This window comes from Bison bison, unplaced genomic scaffold, assembly GCF_000754665.1.
Source record: "Bison bison bison isolate TAMUID 2011002044 unplaced genomic scaffold, Bison_UMD1.0 scf7180017864180, whole genome shotgun sequence".
In the NCBI taxonomy this organism is placed as follows: Eukaryota; Metazoa; Chordata; class Mammalia; order Artiodactyla; family Bovidae; genus Bison; species Bison bison.
Window position 1 is genome coordinate 13,281,751 of NW_011494752.1, and position 20,507 is coordinate 13,302,257.

Genomic DNA, 20,507 nt, shown 5'->3' on the forward strand with positions numbered 1-20,507 from the left:
CTCAGATATGCAGATGACACACCCTTATAGGCAGAAAAGTGAAGAGGAACTAAAAAACCTCTTGATGAAAGTGAAAGAGGAGAGTGAAAAAGTTGGCTTAAAGCTCAACATTCAGAAAACGAAGATCATGGCATCCGGTCCCAGCACTTCATGGGAAATAGATGGGGAAACAGTGGAAACAGTGTCAGACTTTATTTTTGGGGGCTCCAAAATCACTGCAGATGGTGATTACAGCCATGAAATTAAAAGACGCTTACTCCTTGGAAGGAAATTTATGACCAACTTGGATAGCATCTTAAAAAGCAGAGACACTACTTTGCCAACAAAGGTCTGTCTAGTCAAGGCTATGGTTTTTCCAGTGGTCATGTATGGATGTGAAAGTTGGACTGTGAAGAAAGCTGAGCACCGAAGAATTGATGCTTTTGAACTGTGGTATTGGAGAAGACTCTTGAGAGTCCCTTGGACAGCAAGGAGATCCAACCAGTCCATTCTAAAGGAGATCAGTCCTGGGTGTTCTTTGGCAGGACTGATGCTAAAGCTGGAATTCCAACACTTTGGCCACCTCATGTGAAGAGTTGACTCATTGGAAAAGACTCTGATGCTGGGAGGGATTGGGGGCAGGAGGAGAAGGGGATGATAGAGGATGAGATGGCTGGATGGCATCACCGACTCGATGGACATGAGTTTGAGTGAACTCCGGGAGTTGGTGATGGACAGGGAGGCCTGGCATGCTGCAATTCATGGGGTCTCAAAGAGTCGGACACGACTGAGTGACTGAACTGAACTGACTGACATTTTTAGTAAAAGTGGGGCTGAATTTGGACCAATTGAAGATTCATTCCTATTGGCTTCCTTGGTGGCTCAGCGGTAAAGAATCCACCTGCCAATGCAGGAGACCTGGGTTCAATTCCTGGGTCAAGAAGATCCCCTGGGGAAGGAAATGGCATCCCACTCTAGTATTCTTGCCTGGGAAATAGCATGGACAGAGAAGCCTGGCAGGCTATAGTCCATGGGTTTGAAAAAGAGTCAGACATAACTGAGTAACTAAACAACAAGGTTTATCCCTACTCATTCTGGGAATAAAGTACTCATCACACCTTGTTAAACTTCTTTACATCCTTTGAATCGTCAAATCCAAGGAGCTATGGATTTAGACGATCCTTGATGGAATACATCTTGTTGGGCTTAACAGCATATGTTTGAAATGTAATGGTTCTCTGCCTATCTAATCAATGGGCCCGTGACTATTACTGACCATGTTCTAATACTTAGTTCCTTAGTTCAACTCTGGCCAAGCCTAGAAGTTGTCTCTTATTTTGGTTTCAGATACTGAGGTTTTTATGTTAGGAAACTTAATTACTTTTTTTAAAAGAAGGAACCAAACTTTAGAAATCCTCCCCAAACACAGCAGGTATATTGATGCGTGGTGATACGTGCCTTCAACTCGCAGATTAGGATATATTTGGAGACTGAAAGTCACAGACATGTCAGCACAGCACATAGTTAAGTTACTAAGCACTCTGAAGTTTGACACTTGCTGCCTATAAGATACTGAATAGTTCATTAACTTCTCTATCCCTCGATTTTTCATCTGGGCAATGGGGATAACAAAGCTTCTATCACAAAGAGTTCTGAAATTCCATGAGACGGTGTCTATAAAGGGCTTAAAAAAGTCTCTAGCACAAAAAACATAATCAATATATGGTGGTTACAATTTTGGAGAGTTAAGTAAAATGCTGCTGCTGCTGCTAAGCTGCTTCAGTCATGTCTGACTCTGTGCGACCCCATGGACGGCAGCCCACCAGGCTCCCCCGGCCCTGGGATTCTCCAGGCAAGAACACTGAAGTAGGCTGCCATTTCCTTCTCCAATGCATGAAAGTGAAAAGTGAAAGTGAAGTCATTTAGTCGTGTCCGACTCTTCGAGACCCCATGGACTGCAGCCCACCAGGCTCCTCCATCCATGGGATTTTTCTAAACCTAAACCATCACCACTTATTGAACTGAAGCTGTGAAGGCATATCTTGCTAGAAAGCTGGACTATGAACCACTTGATTGCATGGCTTCTTTCCAGAGGCTAGAAGAGAAGAGGGTGTGATGAGCCGCTGGAAGACTACCCTGTGAATCAGAATCTGAAAGTTCAAGTCCAGGTTCCTCCCTTTAGAGCCACAGCAAGTCTGGGCCAAACCTGAATGGCTTCGGACAGAAGTGGTGGTCACTGTGCTGGAACCATCACCATCTTGGAAAGCCTATGGAGGAGGTGACATAGTCTGTTGAGCATCCTGGCACTACTCCGGGAAGAACCCACAGTCGGGAGGGGTTTGGTGACCCGCAGCTGGGAAGGGGCTTGTGGCAGGCAGCAGACTGCAGAAAGAGCTTGCGTCACTTCAGGCTTGTTAGCACCACCTGTTATGGCCGTCTTGGTCGGCTGGAGAGGACTCCTAGGTTACTGACACCATGGGGACTTTTCAGGTTATTTTCCTGCTGTTCAGCAATCACCACTCTATGGGAAGGACTTCCACAAGGTGATAGCCATTATCTTCCTTGATTAGAAGGAGGCAGTCATTTACGTGTTATAACTTGGAGTATGTTGCAAGCATGCCCCCCACCTCGCCTTAAAGCCTTCAGTTTCCCCCAGTTCCACACCATCTAGCCACTGTACCTGCCTCCTACCTGTCCTATATTTCTTTTTTAAGTTTTTTTTATGTGAACCATTTTTTAAGTCATTATTGATTTTGTTACAGTGTTGCTTCTGTTTTATGTTTTGGTTCTTTGGCCCCAAGGCATGTGGGATCTTAGCTCTCCCACCAGCGATAGAACCCATACCCCCTACATTGAAAGATGAAGTTTTAACCACTGAACCACCAGCGAAGTCCCAACTGGTCCCATATTTCTAATAACTCTGTCATTATTTTAAGTGAAAGGATAAAAATACGGAACTAGTTCTGAGAGGTCACAGAAAGCATCCTTACTATTTCCTTATCTAGAAGTATCATACCTCTAAGCTTCTTTCTCTATGCACTCTCTTTGCCCCCAGCTCTCACTCAAAATGTATTGGGTTGGCCAAAAAGTTCATTTGGGTTTTTCCGTAAGGTGTTATGGAAAAACCACAACAAATTTTTTGGCTAACCCAATATTTTCTGAGGGTATCCTATATGCCAGATGCTGGAGATACAGTGGTGACCGAGAGAGGCAGGGTCCCTGTTCCTGTGGACCACATATTCTAGAGCAAGGAGAATGAAACATGTCAGTGTATGGACGAGATCAGCTGGGATGGTGAGAGAGGCAGGCAGTGTAGAGTCGTGGATACAAGCTGGGTCTCTAGACTAAGAACAGTTGAGGTTCAGCTCTTGGCAACTTTCCCGTTAGTTGTGTGACCTTAGGTCAGTTCCTTAGCCAGTACAGCATGGGTCCTTATTTGTGAAGTGGGGATTTTAATAGGGTCCCTCTGGTATAAAGCATCAGAGCTGAGACTTAAATGCTCACCAGGAGGCAGCCGCATGAAAAACTCAGGGAATGATTTAACCAGAGGGAACAGCCAGTACAAATGTCTTGTGATAGAAACAAACAACCTTCAAGGCTTCTCATCCATGTGTCTGGCATACACTGAGGAAGGGGAAAAGTGACAGGAACTGGACAGGACGTAGGCACCAGACTGTGGTGACTGATAAGTCTGCTAGAGAACTTTGGGTTTTATTCTAATTAATTAGGTTTTAACCTCTGCTGGGAGAGATTTCTGCCTTCCCAGGTGGCTCAGGGGTAAAGAACCTGCCTGCCAGTGCAGGGGATATGGGTTTGATCCCTGGGTCAGGAAGAATCCCCTGGAGAAGGGAATGGCTACCCACTCCAATATTCTTGCCTGGAGAATCCCATAGGCAGAGGAGCCTGGAGGGCTACAGTCCATGAGATCACAAAGAGTCAGACAACTGAACAACCGAGCGCAGAGGGATTTCTTCTTACCTAGCCCCACATTTTAGAAAAAGAATGTACTGAAATCCCATCTATCTTTCGAACTCTGTTCTAATGGCATGCTTTCTATGACATCTTTATTCCTATGCCCACCAGAAAAATTAGTTTCCTACCTGGCACTCGGATCGTCCTGCTTATTGTATGTTTGCTTCCTGTATCCATTAGGAGTGTCTGAGAACAGGGATCAAGTCCCATTCACTTCAGAATCACCTATCGAAGTGCATGGCACAGATAAATCTTCTTTAGATGACTGAGTAGACGAATAAATGCACCAGTGAATGCATGAATGAAAAATACCAGCTTGGGTCTTTTGGCCAGATTTGCTCATTGAAAATCTGGACCCAAAGGGGATGATCTGCAGCCCAGGTAGATTTCACCTAGAGCAAAATGAGACCCTGGAAACAAAAGGGAGAATGAGAGGGCACAGAAGGGAAGCGGTTTTGAGTGGGACTTCGATGGAGGCTACATCTGCTTTTCTCAGCTCTAATACTTACTGCTTTTGTGTGAACTTGGGAAATTACTCAGCGAAAATTACCATGCTCCACTAATCCCAAGGTAGACTTCTGACCACTCCAATCTCTTTAGCATGGACAAAACAAAACAAGACAAAGACCCCAAATGAAAACAGAACCAAATAAACCAAAATCTCCAAACAGAAGTTAAAGGAAAACAATCTTAGTTCGAAGAAGTAATCATAAAACCTAAGACCTGGGACTTCCCTGGTGGTCCAGTGGTTAAGACTCTGTACTTTCCAATGCAGGACGTGTGGGTTCAATCCCTGGTCAGGGAATTAAGATCCCACATTCCTTGGGGGCCAAAAAAACAAAACATAAAACAGAATCAATGTTGTAACAAATTCAATAAAGGCTTTAGAAATGGTCCGTGTCAAAATAAATCTTAAAAAAAAAAAAAAGTCCCAAAACTTAAGACTTTAGAGCGAGAGTGACTTCAGGTAACAGCCTGTTTATTTCCTTTTTCTTCCTTCCTTTATCTCTCCTTTTCCCTCAAATATTTACCAAGCACCTACCAACTGTCAAACAAGGAGACGCCGCTGGGGCAAAAACAGTACACACAACAGACGAGTCCTTGTTCTCAGGAGTTTCTTTTCCTTTCCTTCCTGCCTCCCTGCTCTCCTCCTTGTCTGCATTTCTTCCTTGCAGGCTTCCCTTATTCACTGCAGCAAGAGAAAGACTCTGAAATCACAGTTTTAGGGTCAAACTCTGACTGTGCCTGATGAAGGAAATGGCAACCCATGCCAGTATTCTTGCCTGGGAAATCCCATGGACAGAGGAAAGTCAGACATGGCTTAGCCACTGAGCCTGCGTGCATGCATGGGACTGTGCCAGCTAGTGATTGCTCACTTTGATGATTTTCCCATCCCCAAATTTTGAAAGGTCTCGGTCAAAACCTGCCCCAGGTATGAGAAGTCATTAGGAAAACCTGAAAGTGGAGGGAACCAGAATACTGGAGACCTAGGCTGAAGTCTTGGCTCTGACATTCTGACCTTGGGCAGACCACGTAGCTTATCCATCTCCCCATCTTTATGGAGCGATGATTGTCCTTTTCAACATTATCTGACTCTGGACAGCATCTTTCAAAGCGGTAAGTCAGCTAGTATCCTCACCTCCAATGCTGGGTATCTGATACAGATGGCAGATGCCACATCTGCCAGCCTGTTACCACACCTCCAGGGAGAGAGCTTTAGAGATTCTCACAAAAAACAGATCTTTTTCATTTCTCTGATGAAGAGACTTACTTTAAAGCCAGAAAGAGAGAACTATGTGCAATTTGATAGGACTCAGAACATCAAAGGCAGTTGAGTTGGTGTTTGGAACAATCTCTCAGGTCAAATCTAATTTTATCTGAGCTGATGTTTCCAAGCTTTGGTAATTGCTCCTAGCGTAACTGCCGATTCCTTGTTCTAAGCCTGTGAGCAGGGCCTCCAGCAGGCGGTTCAGCTGATGGCTTTCGCCTCTGTTGTTCTTGGGGTGGGGGTGGTGCAGTCTAGGTCCCGAGGCTAGATTTCAGTCCTGGGAGCTGTAGGTAGACAAAGCAGAAAGGACACTGGACTTGAATTCAGGACCCCTGTCTGCAAATCTTGGCTCTACAAGAGAGCCCCGAGAGAGTCTCCTTCTCAAGGGCTTTTCCACTTGAACTTGACAATTTTGTGCACTGGCTTTCAGAAGACTTGGTGACAGAAGAAGGATGGAGAGAAGTGTGGGGTTGTGGAGAGTGGGGTGCTACTTAGGGAGGGCAGAGTTGACAGGCAGAGGCTCAAATGGCACAGTGGCTCTGCACACAGTCATCCCCCTGACATAAAGGTGTGAGCCTAGAAGCTGGGGTCACTGAGAATTGCAGGAAGCTGCTGGTGTTGGGGGCTTCCCAGGTGGTGCTAGTGGTAAAGAACCCACCTCCCACTGCAGGTGATGTAAGGAATGCAGGTTCAATCCCTAGGTTGGGAAGATCCCCTGGAGAGGGGGCATGGCAACCCACTCCAGTACTTTTGCCTGGAGAATCCCATGGACAGAGGAGCCTGGCGGGCTACAGCCCATAGTGTTGGAAAGAGTCAGACACGATTAAAGTGACTGAGCAGGCATGCACACTGGTGTTGGGGACAAGAATGTAACTTGGGGGAGAAAGGATCTGAGATGGTTAATTTTGTCAAACTTTATTCTGGGTGTTTCTATGAGGATGTCTTTGGATGAAATTAACATTTAAATAAGTAGACTGAATAAAGAAGATTGCCCTCCCTAATGTCAGTGGGCTTCGTCCGATCAGTTGAAGGTCTACATAGAACAAAAATCTAATCCTTCCCAGAGTGAGAGAATTCTCCAGCTGACACTTTTGAACTGGGTCATCTGCTTTTCCTGGTTCTATAGCAGCCTGATGGCCTTTGGATTTAGACTGGGACATTGGCTCTGCAGATTTTGGACTTGTCAGCCTCCATAATGATGTAAGCAATTTTTATTATTCCTTATAATAAATCTTACAAAACAACTTTCTATGGAATTCAATTCTGCCTGACTAAAACAGCAGTCTATATCTGGAGCAGACTCTCTTACATTCAATGAGGAAAGTGGGAAGAGAAGTCCAAGTGAATACATTCCAAGTCCAAGGCCACCCTTCACTAGACCATCTGTCTTGAGTCTGGCAGATTCTATCTCCAAACCTCTTGCCAGATGTAGAAGGGAGGAGGTAAGCATAGTAGAGTGGCCTCTAACTTGGAAGACTTTCTCATCCTTTATCCATATGTTCTGGCCCTTCCTGGGTAATGAGGCCTTTGGTTTTCCCATCACAGGCATTCCTAGCTCATCATCCTAGCTCAGAAACAAGCATGACAGATGACCACCCTAACTCTCCTCTTGTGCACATTCCAGGTTCCACTTGGGACACCCTGTGACTCTCATCTGGTCCCTGGATTTATGAGCGAAACATCCATAAAGTACATGGGGATGCCTGGGCTAACACTGGGCTGTAGCCAGAAGCCATGAGCAGAAGTAATTTTAGAAGTAATGTGCACGAAGTATTAATAAAATTTTGATACCAATGTGTGTGATTTAGTTTGATTTTTTATTTTTCTTACCCTCTGCCTTTCCCTTCATCATTGAAGAATAAGCTTTTCATATACACTGCTCATAAGGTACTGATATATGAAGTGAAAAAAAGAGTCAGATTCAGGGCTTTGGAACCCCTGATTAATCTAAAGCAGATATAATAACCTTGAGTACCGACATCATTATTTCAAGAACCAGGTGCTTGAAAAAAAAAAGAAAACAGATGTTTTGAATTCTACAAAGCCTGGTTAAAAGATCAAGAGGTGAAGTCTGGAGAAAGAAGGCAAATTTTATTCACAAACAAGAGATGACAAAGAGGAGCTTGGACTGAGAGTGAAATCCTGCCTGAAAAGGGGTCAGAGCAATCGAGCTAGAGGAGAGAAGGCAGACACATCAAAGCATCATAGATGCAGGAAAGCCTGCGTGGCAGAACACGCCTCGGGGAGGAGCGATGGCCACTTGGCAGCCACATCAGTGAGTCCTGGAGGGTCAGATGTGGATGTCCAAGGCTGGGGATGGCCAGCTGCACCTCAGCCATCCCTAAGGTGGGCCTCTGCTCAGGTGAGGAGGGTACCCACCCCATCCTCATCCCCTCTGTCCTTCTCATGACATCACCCTTCTGTCCAGAAAGATGAGAAGGGGTGAGGGATAACCCTAAAATTAACTGAGCATTACGGAAGTGAGATTAACTTTTAAACAGCAGTGAATGCATTGCCTTAAATCAGAAAGATTACATTTTCTACCATTGAGGGGGATGGGAGTCTGAAACAAACTAAATCATTTTATTGATAAAGTTTTGTCTTCCCACCCTTGTTTTTTTGTTGTTGTTGTTCTCCTTTTTTACTATGATACATACTCTTGTCTCTATGCCATTGGTGAGAACAGCTGTCTTCTGCTGGTTTGTATGGGCTTGTGAATCACTCTCAGATGCTAAGATCATCTCCAGGAGAGAAGAAGAGATGTGGTTGAAGAGATCTGACAGACTTGAGGCTGCCCTTCAGAAGCCAGCATTGTACGCCCACTATTTCCCCTCTTAGGATTGCCTTTGCTAGTGTTAACATTATTATTGCCACTGGTTACTGTCATTGGAGAGTGGGCTGTTTCCCAGCCGTTGTGCTGAGTGCTGTGCTTAGATGCTTTTACTTTTGTTTGGGTTCCATCAGACTTGGTTGAGGTGAATGTTACCACCTCCAGTCTACGAATGTGTAAACTAATGAACATATTAACTGTGACTTTTTGTGATTCTACAGCTAGGGGCTGGCAGAGGTGGGATTGAAATTCAAGCATCTCTGACTCTATCTTGCTCAAAGATGACTCGGTTACAGTGAAGTGAATTGAATAACAGGGACACTTGCAGAACTGTCTGAAGGACCCTCCCCTGAATCATTCTAATCATTAGAAATGTAATGAACAACTGTCACTGGTTCTGTCTGCCCGTTGTCTACATCTGTTACTATGTTTGTCAGATTTCGCGCTTTGAGAGCTTGGTGGAGAGAAGTACTGGCGTAGTTGTAGTTGAACATCAGCAAGCATCACTTGGAACAAGCTGAGATTCAAGGGCAAAAGAGTCAGCAGCTCTGCAAGTCTCCCATCCTCCCGTTCCCCTACAGAGCAGGACTGAGACTTGTCCAAGACCTGTTGGGTGCACTATGGGATGCTGTACCAGGAAAGGGACCCTACTTCTGTTTCTCTTTAATTGTATAGGGCCGGCATGAGGGTGGTTTTGCAGACAACAAATAAACATTATGGACTCAGGAATGAACCAGGTCGGAATTTAATTGGCAAACAGAGAGATGCTCTCACGTTTAGAGGAAGAAACATGCTGAGAGCTGGGTACCCAGGTGCTGTGCTTAATCACTCAGTTTTTTCCAACTCTTTGCGATGTTATGGACTGCATCCCGCCAGGCTCCTCTGTCCATGGAGATTCTCCAGGCAAGAATAGTGGGGTGGGTAGCCTATCCCTTCTCCAGGGGATCTTTCCAACCCAGGAATTGAACCAGGGTCTCCTGCATTACAGGCAGATTCTTTACCAGCTGAGCCACCAGGGAAGCCCAGTGTATTCAGGTATGGCTTCCCAAAGATGTGAGCCAGGAGATGGACCTTGAAAAATGACTCACTTTTATTAAGGAGATGTTCAGTGGATCATAGACTCAATGGAATGAGTTTGAGCAAGCTCTGGGAGTTGGTGATAGACAGGGAAGTCTGGCGTCCTGCAGTCCATGGGGTTGCAAAGAGTCGGACACGACTGAGTGACTGAACTGAACTGAGGTGGATCATAGAATATCAACTTCACGGAATGTTATGGGGTCATTAAAATTATAATTAGAAATACTGAGTAGCAACTTGGAAACATGATATTCTATTAAGTGAGCATGGCAGAATAAAACTCTCTGCTATGATCATGACCATGGAAACTCCACATTTATGGAAGTGGGAATGATCACGACCATGCAAACTCCACACTTATAAAAGTAAGATGAAAAGAAAGCTGGAAAATAAATACAAAGGACATGTTTTTGTGGTGCAAGTCCAGGCGAATTTTCTTTCCAATTTCCATTTCCTTTGGGATTTTTTGTTATTATTACAAAACCATTTTTAAAGCAATGGGGGCTGGGAAGGAGATGAACATTCCTAGCCAGAAAAACAACCTTGTCCCAGACTTGAGAATATGAAGGTAGTTCGCTTGTATCCTAGGGTTCCCGCAGTTGAATTTTTGTCTGTTGAACAGCTGAGCACCACTAGACCAAAAACCAGGATGGAATGTGCCCAACAGGCCCAAACTCAGGCAGGCAGCCACTCCTTGACTTAGCGATAGAGACACTAGAATCTTAGCAGGTCCGTTCTCCCTAGGAGGTGCAGGAGAAAGAGCGGCTTTTGGTGTGCGAATGTTGGTGGGAGGGTATTGAGGGGCTGAGAGGATGCGACCTGAGTCAACCGTCTTTGCTCTGGTGGTTTTGGCAGCAGTCAAACCTGTTGTCCAGCACCCAGCACCACTTTCTCCAGAAAAAACTAAGGAGTGGAGAGCTGTCTATCAATTAAGCTGTTCATTTTACTTTAATTGGTCCTAAACTGGTCAACATGGACATGGAGATGCTTGCTCTTCTCACATCCTGTGCTCTGGTCCATGGCATCCAGTGAGAGCCCAAACGTCCCAGCAGCTCAAACAGGGGTGCCCAGCTGCCTTCCAGACCCAAGAGATAAGCAACTCATTTGCAAATGAATTATGGGCCAGCAGAGGCTGTGAGGCACCCTCATTTTTCTTACAGAGAGCAACCTTGGGAGAGTATCCTGAGGAGTGGAAGAATATGGAAATTCAAGAGGTCTCAGGTACTGAGGCTGCCTTTCTTTTCCTGGCTCATGAGTCTGAGAATAGGCAGAAGGAATAACTGTCAGGGCTGTCTCAGTTCCTTGCTTCTGTCCCCAGACGTCCCAACCTGAGGTTATAAATGAGGCTGCCTTTCTGGGACCTGGATACCTGGAGATGCTGACTCCTGCTCTCCATCTGCTTGCTCCCTGAGACTTTCCCAAAGCCTCACTGGATCCCTAGGGTGCTCGTGATAAGCCCTCTCAAGTCCTTCCACCCTGAGCTTCCACGTGGCAGCTTGAATGAAGCTCCATCCCTCCCATCTCCTGCCTCCTGCTGAGTCTTCCATGGATTTCCGGAGTGTGGCGATCCTGCCCAGCAGCTGCCTGCAGGTTCAGCAGAGCTGCAGGGCCCTCAAGGCAGTACATCCACCTGAGCTCCTGATCCCCTGCATTGGTCCTCAGCCCGAGAGCTGGGCTGGCTTCTACCCGGAAGCGGGGGGCACACCCACCAAACTGTCTGTCCTCCTTTGTCATTCGTGTCTCCAAGCAGCCTTGGATGTGCCTGGAATAATCCAGAAGAGCAGTTGCCTCTCTATTCAGCTTCAATCTCTCTTTTTAGGCTTAGACACAGACCAGAGAGCAGGGAGAGGGGATGAGCACGTGGACAAGTCCACAGTATGCCTCCTGTCACATCCTGCCCTCCCAAGAAGGTCCTCCTGCACCTCGAGGGCACTTTCCATGCAGTTTCTGCTAAGATACGCAAGTATCACCTGTCCCACACCCAGAAGGGTTTCCCTGGTGGCTTAGTGGTAAAGAATCTGCCTGCAGTGCAAGAGACCCTGGTTCAATCCCTGGATCAGGAAGATCCCCTGGAGAAGGGAATGGCAACCCACTCTAGTATTCTTGCCTGAAAAATCTCATCAATAGAAGAGCCTGGTGTGCTCTAGTCTATAGAGTAACGAGAGTCTAAAGAGCCCACATTGGTCACATTAGTTAGTTTGCGTATGAAAGGTGCACTTACTGAAGATGTTTGCTGTCTCTAGGAATCGGCCAGCCCTGGGAGGGGCAATCTCTGTGGCCAGCAAGGCCCCAGACATCGAAGGATCAGAATAGAAAGGCATGATCTACAAGCTGTCGTACAGTTTTATCATAAGGGTTTAAATGTCAAACAACTTTGCATCCTAGTTCCACAGCCTACAAGTTTCCAAAAGGATCAAAACAAACAGGAAGGCAGAGATTCAAAGAGTGAAGATAACCCTGAGCCATCATGGAACATCACTGGTGACCTTGAAGGAGTCAGAGGCCACCAAAGGGCAGCCCAAGGAGTGTGTGGACAGAGAACAGGCTGGCAGCATGGGCTGCAGGATGTGGACTAAAGGTCTGTGATACAGCAGCCTGTTATCCAGCGGCCCAATTGCTGAGCTGCTAACAGGAAGTGAGCAGTTCTCCTAAGGATGGAGCTTGAATCCCAGGACGCTCTCCCCTGAATCACTGTTCTCAACATCCTTTTCTCTCAGTCCTTTCAATACCCAGTCTCTTTGATGCAACTTAGTTTAACGAGACACTGCTAGATTGCTTTCCAGCTCCATAACTCACTCCCCAAGTGTCTTGGTATTCAGTAACCTCTCTGCACCTCTGTTTCCTAGGCTGTAAAATGGGAATAACATTGCTGTTGTAGGCTCATCCCGAGAATTCAGTGATGTGGGTTGGATTCCTGGCTTGGGAAGATCCCCTGGAGGAGGAAATGGCAACCGACTCCAGTATCCTCGCCTGGGAAGTCCCAAAGACAGTGGAACCTGACGGGCTACTGTCCATAGGGTCTCAAAGAGTTTGGGCACGACTTACTGACCAAACAACAATAGTTCATTCACTTCTTAGTACAGCAGAAACTAACACAACATTGTAAAGCAATTATGCTCCCATTAAAAAAAATTTTTTTTGATGCCCCTAAACACACTTCTTTTGCAATCAGCAAAACAAGACTTCATAATTTGTGTCTCTGGCTTTGCAAGCCATGGTTCTTTCAATGAACATCTAGATGTGGGGGAGGGGTGCGTGTGGTCATTAGACCCTTGTGTTCTCACTATGGCCCCAAGAAGTGCCTTGCTCCTTCTGATCATTTTCTGTTTCATGTACCATTTAGCACCCTGCATTTATGCTTACGCTTATGATCTTTTGAAGATCTAAGCTTATGAATCTCTGTAAAGGTCAAAGAAATCTCATTTAATGTTATCTCCACGCCCTGGGTGATTTTTTTCCCACTTGATAATAAAGATTTTGTTTTTAACAATAAGAAAAAATGTCTTTGATATCCTAACTTTGAGAAATCCTTTCAAGTATGTTTTCACATGTGCACATATATTTTATGTCAGACTATGTGACTTTGAAGTGGGCCTGAATGTGTGCATTCGTGCATGTTGTGTGTGTGTGTGTGTGTGTGTGTGTTAGCCGCTCAGTCATGTCCAACTCTTTGAGACCCACCAGGCCCCTCTGTTCATGGAGTTCTCCAGACAAGAATACTGGAGTGAGTAGCTATTTCCTTCTCCAGGGCATCTTCCTGACCCAGGGATTGAACCTGGGTCTCCCACATTGCAGGCAGATTCTTTACCGTCTGAACCACCAGGAAAGCCAGTGGGTATACACACTTATGTGTATATTATGAACTGTTGCTATGAAGTGGTGATCCTGGCTTGTGTAACGTGAGTGCTGAGATGTCAAGAGGAGCTAACATCTAGGGCAGTGAATCTCATCTGGGAGTGATTTTGCTTCCTAGTGGGAGGGGTGCATTTAGCAATGTCTACACACATTTTTGGTTGCCTCAATTGGGGTTGGGGTGCTTCTGGCATCTCGTCACAGAGGCCAGGGATGCTCCAGAGCACCCTATAGTGCACAGGACAGCCCCTCCTCCAAGAGTTATTTGTCCCCAAGTGTCAAAAGTGCCGAGGCTGAGAAGCTCAGTTCCAGAAGCAGAGAGATCGAGTATTGAACAAATGCTTATTGGGCACCCAGAATAGTCAAGACTCTATTTTAGCCTTGGTTCAGAAATAAGCATAATGCAAACCTCTGTAGGTATGCTCTCAGATTATTTAGTAAGGGAGAGTATCGGGCAGGTCTTGACTGGAAACATTTGGTGCACAGATTAAGATAAGCTGAAGAACTAGTCACAAAGGCCTGAATGTTGGCGGTGGGGAGCACGAGGGAGAGCGTGGTGGCCCTGGCTCATAGCAGCCCAGGTTTCCATCTCCCCAGGACCCCAGAGCTAAGGTATGCGGTGGATGCTGGAGCAGTGGGGAGTATGAGGGAGAGCGTGGTGGTCCTGGCTCATAGCAGCCCAGGTTTCCATCTCCCCAGGACCCCAGAGCTAAGGTATGCGGTGGATGCTGGAGCCTGGAAGGGGATGGAGTCTTCTAGTGCAGCCCGCTCGCCAGGAGCGACCTGAAGTTGAGAGAGTTAACCTCGAGGTGACCCCCAAGGGGAGGAACTCAGGGACTAGTTATCCCAACCGCCCTCACACCTACTGTAAGGGACCCCCCATGGGAAAACAGAAGCCAGAGGGTAGGGGTGGGTATCTGTCTGTGGGGCATACAGCTCAGCATCCCACAGGTAGCAGGATGGAGAAGCATGAGGGCTGGGGTAAGCACCAGGGAACATGAAGGCGAGCAGATGTATCTGGCCAAAGACTTGGTAAAGGACTCTTCCTGAAAGCGGATGCTGGTAAGAGCCATAAGGGAGGCCTGCACCCAGGGCGCTCAGCTTTCGGAGGCGTGAGGGCTTCGTTCTAGCTTGGATGAGCTTGGGGAGGGCTCAGTAAAGGATGCGGCATTTGAAAGACAGCCTTGGGGAGTGACTAGAGGAACCGGCACGTCAGCCTCTTCCCACTCTGAAAGGTCATCTTCTCCTCTCACGGGCAGGGAAGAGGGGAGCGTTGGGCTGCAGGCCCCCCCAACCCCAGCCTCCCCAGCCTGCTCTTCGGCCCACGGATCCCAGCCCCACTGCTGTTCTGGGAACATTCTGCTGGAAAGCATTTTCCATTTAGAGTGTGTCTCCCTGGGAGGGGGCATCGGGCAGGCCCCGCTTCCCTTCATTAGTCATTTCTTTGTTCTTCACAACTCCGCTATCTTACATATAGAAGCATATCTATCTGTGTATATAATGCTTTCCTATATGTGTGTGTGTGTGTGTGTGTGTGTGTGTGTATCAACTGTTACATAGAATTGCAGTAACCAAAGGACATTTAGATAATAGAGGAGTATGCATGTGTGCTCAGTCATGTCCAACTCTTTGCGACTCCAGGGGCTGTAGCTCGCCAGGCTCCTCTGTCCATGGGATTCTCCAGGCAGGAATACTGGAGTGAGTTGCCATGTCCTCCTCCAGGGGATCTCCCTGACCTAGGGACGGAATCTGTGTCTCCTGTGTCTCCTGCATTGGCAGGAAGATTCTTTACCACTGTGCTAGGATTTCTACCGTAGTACCAGGGAAAAACACCTACCAAGTTAAACCCACACAGGGAATGCCCTCGTGGGCTCCCTCAGCTCCTAGCCATGCCCTTCTGTTTGGGGGTCCACTCCTCACTGGGAATCCTCTTCTGCTCTCCCAAGAGTGTTCACAGAGGTCTTCCTACAGAGATGGATCTCAACTGAGGAACAGACTCCCTCCCTGCCAATACAATGCTTGCCCAGCTCCGAGTGGTTCCTCTTAAGTCAATATCTACAGGAGACTTGTAGTGGCCTTTAGCATCCCATGTCCCACAGAGCATCCAGGTTTGATTTCGACACTCCTCTTCTAGCCCCCAGGGGCCTCTGTACGGGCTGAGTTGCCCATCTTCCTTGCTCTGTTGATAGCTCATTGGAAAGCTGTGGGATTTCTTTCCAATTCTGCCCCCACCACTGCACATCCACATTTCCCAAGGATAAATATTAATTATCAGAGATATTACAGTCTAAACCCAGAAAGTGGAAGAGAAGTATTTACCTGGCATCCCCAGTGTTTTCAAAGCCTGCTCTCCATATGTAATTAATACCTTATATCATTTACTTTCAAACAGTGTAGGTGCCTCCACTCTTTGAAACTCAGACCCCTAGAGCCTGCTGGAAATAAGAAATGGGCCCATTTTCCAGCTTTATGCCTCTTAAGAACAGCTCTCCTGACTACACAAAGACCAGACAGGGGCTTTGTAATTACTTCTTGAAAGAGCGAGATTAAATTCCTAGCCAAGGGCAGGCTCTCCCCCAGACTCTGAAGGGAGAAAGAAAGGATGGTTTTGTTTCTCTAGTAACATAAGATTTTAACACTGAGGGATGGGAGTTGGAGCGTGAGGTGTGACATTCAAGGTGGAAAGAACAATGTGAGCTGGAGCACAGAGGTTGGAAATAACGCACAGAACCTACGGTTTCAATGAACGTCATTTAAAAATGTGACAGCGATGAATTGTGGGTATATACACAGCAGGTACCAAATTATAGGTGATGTTTAATTATTTCCCTTAAAGATCAATTTTGGATTTTTAAGAATTCCATGTAGCTGATTTAGTGAAAGATATTATTAACTCACTGAAATAGAAACACAAAAATCCATTTGTTTTTCCAGTTTCTGCGATTACTTAAGTTGACTCCTTTCCCCTTCCACCTGACTGGATTCCCTTCATGACATCAGAGTTGAATTCCAAAACATTGGTCCCTTTGGGCTATTCTGTCAGTCTGGTTTCTTTTCTCAGAATTGCCAGTTTCACAATCATCCCAAAGCTCTCCTCGCCCATCGCCCAGCTCTTCCCCCAAATCTAGGGTCCAGACCTGATGCTAGTGGCTTAGAACAGGGTGGATGGTACATACCAAACTGATGCAAGGGCCCTGGGAGGTAGGGGCGGAGCATCTTCTTCCTGGCTGTCCGAAGGTTAAGTTCATTCTTTCTGTTGGCTGCTGTTTCCTCTCTAACACTAAGTAACCAGTAGCCCTTGGTTCTGCTGGGTGTCAAGTTTCCAAAACACCGTTGGTAAGGAGGATGTCTTGCTGGTGTTTCAGAGAGCCCTGGGTGGCCCTGCCCACTGCACGTTAGCTTGGACTCGTCTCTTACTTGTGATGTTTTCCATCTCCTCCTCCCAGGAGGACACTCCAGACTGTCTACCCATCCCATCTTGTTTCCAGGGCCCCAGTCTTCAAGCTGTCTGGAGCTTCCTACTGCACTCCTGCTTGGAAAACACACGTCTTCCCCACGTGAAATGATGAGGGTCACTGGCTCCCCCAGTGGCACAGCCTTCTGTCCCCCACCCATCTAACGGTAGGCCTCTTGTCGCCTTTCAGCCAGAAGGATCTCCAGTCCCCAACCTAGGGGAGAGAGAGAAGGTCTGGGCTCTTTGATTCTCTTGGTTGCTCTCTCTCCAGGAAGAGCTGCTTTTCACATGACAACACGACACTCCTTCCAAATGCCACCTCCGCTCCCTCTCGCCTCCCTTTCACGTTTCGGTTGTCTGTGCGGAGGGGGTAGGTGGTACCCTCTTTACTGAATGGCATCCTTCTACATGCCCTAAAGGAAGGGGGCTGGCCGCAGAGCTGGTGATCCTCGCGAGTGAGAAGATGGAGTACTTCCCAACGCTTGTTTTTTTAAGTCGTGGACCTAAGGAGAAAATTCCAGTATGTAGCAACTGACAATACTGTGTTACCATCATGACCACCCTTCAGAGATCCGTGTACCACCTCCCAAAACTTGGTTCAGATGTCAGAACTTATGATTCCACGCATTCACCAAGAAGGTATGAAAAATTATTACTTAGAGAATTGAGGTCTCTAGGGAGAGCAGAGCAGGCGGCTCAAGTAGGTCCAAAATAACTTGAGAGATGGAGGAAGGGAGCCTGGCCTGGGGTTTTATGGTAGTTAAGGAATGGGGACAGAGTGAGGGGTCTCAGCAAGGGGCAGAGGCTAACAGGGTTTCAATCTCCTGCTGGTGCCACAGAGGCTGGCGTGTTGCAGTCCATGGGGTCACAAAGAGTCCGACGCGATTCAGCGACTGAACAACAACATGATCCAGCAATCCTACTCCTGGGCATATATCCCGAGAAAACCATCATTTGAAAAGATACCTGCACCTCAGTGTTCATTGCAGCACTATTTACAATAGCCAAGACATGGAAGCAACCGAATGTGCATTGGTAGATTAATGGCTAAAGAAGATGTATCCACAGTGGAATACTACTCAGCCGTAAAAAGGATGAAATACTGCCATTTACAGCAACAGGAATGAACCTAGAGATTGTCATGCTAAGTGAAGTCAGTCAGACAGAGAAAGACAAGTATATATGATATTGCTTATATGTGGGATCTAGAATATGATATAAATGAACTTATCTTTGAAACAGAAACAGACTCATGGACATACAAAACAATCTTATGTTTTCCAAAGAGAAAAGGAAGGAGGGATAAATGAGGAGTTTTATTAATCAGGTACATACTAGTATATGTAAAATAGATGAACAAGGACCTACCACATGGCATGGGGAGCTATATTCAATATACTGTAATAACCCATAAAGAAAAAGAATCTGAAAAATAATATATATACATATATATGAATCACTTTGGGGGCATTCCCTGGGGGTCCAGTGGTTAAAACTCTGAGCTTCCAATGCTGGGGCCCCAGGTTTGATCCCTGGTCAGGAACTAGGATCCTGTAAACTGTGCAGTATGTCCCCCACACCCGGCCCCGCACCAAATAAAACCCAAATTGAATCACGTTGCTGTACACCTGAGACTAACACAACATTGTAACTCAACTGTACTTCAATTAAAAATGTTGTAAAAGAATGGGGTCAGATGCTTTATCACAGTTACTTATACATTAGAGGAAACTCAGGCAGTGCTGCTCTCCCAAGTCTTCACTGCAGAGAGCCGGGTCTGATCCTCCAAGAAGCAGAAAGCAAAATGGGAAGGTTAACTGTGCAAAGATTTTTAGGAACAGCGCCTGTGAGAGGGTGAAATAAGGAGGAGACCAGGCAATCCAGAAGAGTCATCAGACTGTGGCATGAATGTTTGACCTTGAGCGAAGGACAGAAAAAGAGATGGTTTGATGGAAATGCCCCAGGAAGCCATGTCGTCTACAAAAGGATCAGCAAAGGCTGGGATGTTCTCTGTGCTGAAGTCACATCCCAGGAGTCCCTGCCAGGAAGGGTTCTGGTCTGGGAGCTGCCTCTGGGCATCTGGCCTTCTTGTGAACAAGTGGCTTTGCCAACTCCACAGCTGAGCCCCGGTTGATCGTCCTTCTTATAAAGGAAAGCCTGGGAGGTAGTCTCACGGCCACTTCATGCAGACACCTAGTCCAATGATGGTTTCATTGCTAAAATCACTGTGCACTTCCTTTGCAGAGAAATGTCCTCACAGGATATGACAGAAGCAACGAAAGGGCAGAAGAGTTTGATAGCTTTTAAAAAGATCCTTTGCTCTTAAGCCAAACCAGCTTCGGCCAGCCAGAGTACCCCTCCTAGTACTTGTTCTTGTTGCTTAGATGCTAAGTTGTGCCCAGCTCTTTTGTGAGTCCATGGACTGTAGCCCTCCAGGCTTGTCTGTCCCTGGGGTTTCTCCAGGCAAGAACACTGGAGTGGGTTGCCATTTGCTCCTCCAGGGGATCTTTCCTACCCAGGGATTGAACTTTTGTCTCCTGCACTGGTAGGCAGGTTCTTTACTGCTGAGCCACCAGGGAAGACCCTCTTAGCACTTATCTGTGTGGGTCTGGCTATTGCATACACATACACAAAGAACCTGAACTTAAATGATAAAAGTCACCACTAATGACATTCCAAGGAATATGCCACAGTGTCTGAAGGCGATTAAAAGGAACAATCCCAGACACATTTAGAACAATAATCACATCGTGAGAATAATTCTACAGCCTTCCAAGGTGACTTGACTGAGGCGGACCATTCTTAGTGTCTACAGGATTTTAGGGACAATAGTGAAAATTAAAAATAGCTCTGCTTTATATCATCATTTCCTCTCCATGTGTGCACCGGCAGATGGGTATGTGCGAGAATTATTTGCCATGAAATGGATGAATTGTTGTCCTCCAAAGCTCTGTGCTTGATTTTGTACTTTTCTGTTATTTTTTTTTCCAAAGGGAGATTCCCAAGTTGTATAACTTTTAGGATCCCCCACAAAGCCTTCATCCACCCCAGGGATGTGTATCTGTGGCCTCACATCCTGGCTGTGTTTGTGTCTGTTTCTATGACTTCCTTTCCCCGCATCCTCACACTTGGGTACATATGGTTCTCCAGATGGGGTAATGCTCTCCTTCACACGTGTTTCTAAATGTCTTTGGATTGTTTAACAAAAAGAAGTTAACGGGTAAAAGAGGGGGAAAAAAAAAACCTGGTTAGACAAATCTCTGAACCAAAGTGAGGGATGGAGGAAGGCCCTTTTCTTTGCCTCCCAGGGGTTTGAGCTTCCTCTGTCGTCAGGTTTAGGGAAAGGATGTCTTTCTTCATACCACTAGAGGGCATCAGTGTGCAGACAATTGTCACATTTGGGCAGGGTGCTGAGCTCCAGGGAGTAAGAGGGACAGTGACTCTCCCATTCCTATAACCAAGAGCCTTTTTTTTTTTTCTTTTCAAAGCACCTCTTCCTCCACTTGGGATGTTTCTTCCTGAATCTGAATCATCCCAGTATTTTCTCTTCGCCTACTCACCTATATGGAGTAGGA